Source organism: Montipora capricornis, chromosome 14 (assembly GCF_036669925.1).
Source record: "Montipora capricornis isolate CH-2021 chromosome 14, ASM3666992v2, whole genome shotgun sequence".
In the NCBI taxonomy this organism is placed as follows: Eukaryota; Metazoa; Cnidaria; class Anthozoa; order Scleractinia; family Acroporidae; genus Montipora; species Montipora capricornis.
The window spans coordinates 16,096,937-16,101,936 of record NC_090896.1 but is presented as its reverse complement, the minus strand read 5'-3'; the positions used below and the strand labels follow the sequence as shown (position 1 = coordinate 16,101,936).

General features: G+C 41.8%; 1 protein-coding gene across 1 annotated transcript in view; it reads right to left on the bottom strand.

The window, feature by feature from the left end:
- The window catches only part of LOC138031498 (stimulated by retinoic acid gene 6 protein-like), a 45,716-nt gene that overhangs the window by 9,043 nt on the left and 31,673 nt on the right, over positions 1-5,000 (bottom strand). The gene's annotated exons all lie outside the window — the stretch shown is intronic.

Here is a 5,000-nt window from a genome sequence, read left to right as displayed (position 1 = left end):
CTTCTTCTGAATTTGACGTGAGTGCTTTTGTCTTTCTCATCATCATGAGGTTTGCAAACATTTTCGTCTGCGAATACAGGATCTGTGGCAAGCTCGGATTGTTCGCGGACAAATTGTGAGAACTCCTCAAAGTCAGCTATCCTTCCTTTTGCACTCTTGGTCTTATTGTTCCTTTCAGTCCATTTGCTTCGTAGATGCCTAGGTAACTTTTCCCAAAGCTGCCGCAGTACATGAGCTGTTTTTAAATCGTCCATGTGAGACATGCCTTTCATAGCCGACTTTGCCTGGTCTAGAGCAATAGAGAAATTTTGGAGAACCGAGCCAGCAGGTTTGCTCTAATTGGTTGCCACAAATAGAGTTTGGTAATTTGGGCATCTGCAATCTTGAATGGATCTCCGAACTGTCCCTTTAGCAGTCCCTTAGCTTCTTTGTAGGATCCTTCTGATTTTCTCTGGAGACAACCATTAATAACTTCTTTAGCCTTACCAGAAGTGTACTGACCTAGAAAATACAGTCTTTCACAGGAGTCCTCAACCTTTGATTCAATCAAAGACTCAAAGGCAGTCATAAATGCGGGAAATTCCATAGCGTCACTATAAAACATTGGAGGCTCACTTGATGGAAGGAGGTTCCTTGAATGCTGGGAAACCATAATTTGAGACAATTCTTTCTGCTTTCGTTGAATGTCCACAATATCTTGTAAAGGTATTATCGTGGGCTGTTACGGGGTTAACAGACAAACTTGTTGAGCAATCTGACGGGCTACAAACATGTTGCGGTGTCTGTAGTATCCTCTGTGATTGATGTCTGATAGAATACACAGCTGCACGCCCGTCCACGAAGTAGGGTTGGGTTGATGAGAGTTGCGCACTCGTGGGAACATGGCTTTCAAAGCAGAAGCCTGAACTTCCTGAGCTGCATGCTGTCATTGGGCTTGTGTAAATGGGGCCTGTTTGCCCTGTAGTATATCCAGTAAGAGGATTTGCTTGAAGAGGGTTACTGGTGCCCTAACACATGATTGCCAGAAGAATGTGCTGGGAGAGATTTTAAAGCAGGTTCCAACACTGAAATGGCATTTGATGAGCGTGAACTGGTCACCATCGTCGCCGTTGTCATCGTTACAACCGACCCTTGTGTCGACAGGGAGGCAATGTTTGTATGCTTCGTAACGTTAGCTGTGAGTAAACTGGACACTGGAAATATTGGAAGCCATTGTGTTTGTAAACATGTAGGTGAGGAAACTAACTCCTCATTGTTCATTTGTTCAAAAATCCTTTCTTCTTCCTTTACCTTAGCTAGACTTTTCCTAAGCTCCAATTGTTCCTCGGCCATTTTCAATGCCTGTTTTTCCTTCAGAAAAGATGCCTCAACTTCTAGGGCTGCAACCTTAGACTTGGCTTTTATCAATTTCGAATGAGATGAAAGTGAAGACAAATTCACCTTTATCACTCGGCGGCCATTTTGGAGTCCGTGGGGAATAAAGGCTTTGTCTTTGCATTGTCTTTGCCCGTCCAGCCTCACACTGAATGAGAGGTTCGACGGGCAAAGTCTTTAGTTTGGACATTGAGTGATATGGGCCAATTAGAACATCCAGAATGTTTAGACTTTCTTGAGCGATGAGACTTGTTAGAAGCAGCAGAACTTAATTCAGCTGACTGAAGCTCTTTCGCCTTGGACAAATATTCACAGACAGACTGCTTAAACTTAAACACATCTCCATCATGAACTTCATACCATGAGTTAGCACTGGCAATATCTGATTCATTCTCCAACACTTCGAGGAAATTATCTTGAGCAACTTGTAGCTCGACGAGTAAATTGTTTAGACCTTCGATTTTGAATGACACAAACTCAAAATTGTTGAGATCAGCAAGAAGAGGCTTTATTTTTTTTATCTGCCTAGTAACGTGGCGAAGAGCTACAGTTCTACGGTCTTTTAACCTTTGTATTTCGTATTGTTTACCTTTATCCGTAGTAATTTTCTTCCTTGCGTCCGATTCTAACTCCGCAGCAGCATTAAACGTCGATTTCTGCTCAATATTCAGTGAACCTTGAACATTAACTGAATCATGAAGCCGTATTTCTGATGCTACATCCGTCGGTGGAGTGTAAAGCGGTGAAATGGCGCGAAACGAAACCGTGTCAATTGAAGGCCAACGCGAACGACAACCTTTCAAAATTCCTTCCTCAACATAAGCGATTGTAGATTCCATGTTTTCGCTTTCCATGCCCGTAATTAACCGTGACAATTGCATAGATAAACCAAGCGAACCGTATTCATCCTTGTAAACCACACATCCATCGACAAACCATGCTTGAGGTCGAGTTTTTACTGTAGATGCAAATGTAAACTAGCCGTAAATTTCAACGTTTATTTTCGGCACGACGCACCGTGAGACAAACTCGCAATTCCAGTTACACCGATGGGCCTTCACAAAAGTCAACTTAACTGCCGTACAAACTGTGAAAACCGATTAACCTTAGTGAACTTAGAATTCAGGTAAAAATCGGTGGCCCTCGTGGTTTTACATTAAACGCCACCAATGCGCATGCCCGAAACTAAATATGTGCGCAGGGAACCCAGCTGGGAAACGCGAAGCCCAGCAGTAACAGCCTCAAAAGGTCCACAATGGGAGCTTTAGCGGTACCTTTTAGGGTATTGAGAAGCAGAGTTATGACAGGAGACATTTGACAATCAACTCTTTGTTTTTTTTTTGTCTAATGAAAACCCATAATTTGGTACCTCTTAGGGGTGAAAAGAATTTCATGCCACCCCCACAAGATAGGATTTTGGTACCTCTTAGGGATTCTTTCAAAATTTCCGACGAGCACCCCCAACCCCCAGGAAATAAATATCAGTAGCCTCAAATTGACTTACTTGCTAATTTTACCAAGCTCTTTCCATTTCTGGCATATATTATGCACCACGACCATTCTTTATGCTTGCTAAGGTCACGTGAAACGGTCATACAAAGAGCCATTGCTTTGATACTTCAAGCGGCTGACAGAGCAATCGAATGATCGACGTCATTTTTTTTTCCGGCAAGCCCCGTAAAAACCTGTTCCCAACTACTCAAGTTGCTGCACGATTTACTGCGTTGATCTTTAGATCTCATGTAATAGATCATCTCAACAGCTCTTTTTGTTCATCATCCAACATTTGTTACGGCTTTTCTATATTATTCTGTCTCAAGGAGATAGTTCAAAAACGACCACCTAAAGCGAAGATATCGTTTATTGCGTTCGATGAGAAGGCATTCTAATAGTGTCAGTCCCGTGCGATGTGCCGCGGATATCGATCGCACGATTTCAGCGTTTGGACGCCATCTTGTTCTGGCACAAATAACTTCGATCCCATGTGATAGTCTTACGGCTTGCCCAAGGGGAGTGAAGTCCTGTTGGACGGGGTCAATACCTGGATGGGTGACCGTCCGGCAATACCAAATGTCTCGTCGATGCCAAATTGGAATCACTAATCTTTGATTACTGACTGATAGGGTACTAACGATTGGGAAATCCGGATTTAGATCTTAAAATCTGGATTTTCAGATTTCGAATCGAACACAAAGTCTGGAAACGGAATTTGCCTCGAATCTCACTTATTGAAATCCTTCCTGACATGGATTTCCAATTGAAAAATCTGCGACAAAATCCGTTTTCAGATTTTGTGTTCGATTGGAAATCCTAAAATCCAGATTTTAATTCTAAATCGGGACTAAAGACTTCCGAACCTTGAACCTCGCCCGGGGGACGCCCAATTACAAAAATATGCCAACCCGAACCCCATCAGCCGTCGAAACAAACTAACTGATAAAGGGTCCTCTTGTTCCAGTGGATGACTCATTTGAGTTACAAATAGTAAAAGTAAAGTGGTGCATTTATATAGCGTCCTTATCACAACGTCTCAAAGGTGCTTTACAATGATCAATTTACCCCCAGCGAACTGGAAGCATATACAGGCGCAAATTACAGCCGCTTCTAAGCAGTCCATGCATGCTGGTACTCATTTTACCGACCTCGGAAGGATGGAAAGCTGAGTGAACTTTAGCGGGAAAGAAGGTCGCCAAATATTCCAGTCTCGGCAGAACCGGAAATGGAACCCGGGACCTTCGGGTTGAAAAGCAGAGATCTTACCACTGCGCCAACCCCTCCGCTCTAATGATGCGGTATATACATATATCTTCCTATAAACATATATCTTCCTTATGCAAAGGAAGATATATCTTCCTTATGCAAAGGGAAAAGAAAAAACCTAGACGTCCAGACGTCCCAAAACATGTAGCTTGTACATATGCAGTCATTTTTTAGGGAAGATAGCGCTTGTTCCCGTAAACTTCTTTTTGGCCACGTTGGTTGCGTACAGCAAAGAAAAAGCTGTCATCTTGGACGCGAAAAGCTTTACTCTTTCTTTTGGGACGACTGTGTTGTAAAAAGAATCTTGGATTTTTCAGAGACTGCAGTTCTATAATTTTTTTCGTTTGAAATATGTTGATACAGAAGTTTGGTTATTTAATCTGTCGAGATAAAGAAAGGAAAACATGAACCATGACACAATTATTATTAGAAAGATATTTGCTTCCAAAGGATCTTTCCGTTCTTCAATTGTGCCGACTTGTTTTGTAGGCCAATGAGGTTGGCATATTTATATTAATAACTAGTATAATGACATACGTGATTATTGAAAATTCTCTGTGCTGATTGGTTGCCGTTGAGGTGATTATTACGGTATAATCACCTAAGCGGGTTTTCTTTTAAATGGCCGCAAGCTGTTTTGTCGAGGTGACAGAACAAGAAATTAATTCTTTCAAAGAAAAAGCATATTTTTTAAATAATCACCTATGTAATTATACTAAAACAATTATTCACCTCCGGCTCGGTGAATATCGGTAAATCAAAACCTCGACTTGGTCTCGGTATTCAACTCGCCTTGGGCGAATAATTGTTAATTGATGTCATCGGCATCTTTGTTAAAGTTTACAAGGTAAGACTTCTCGATTTAC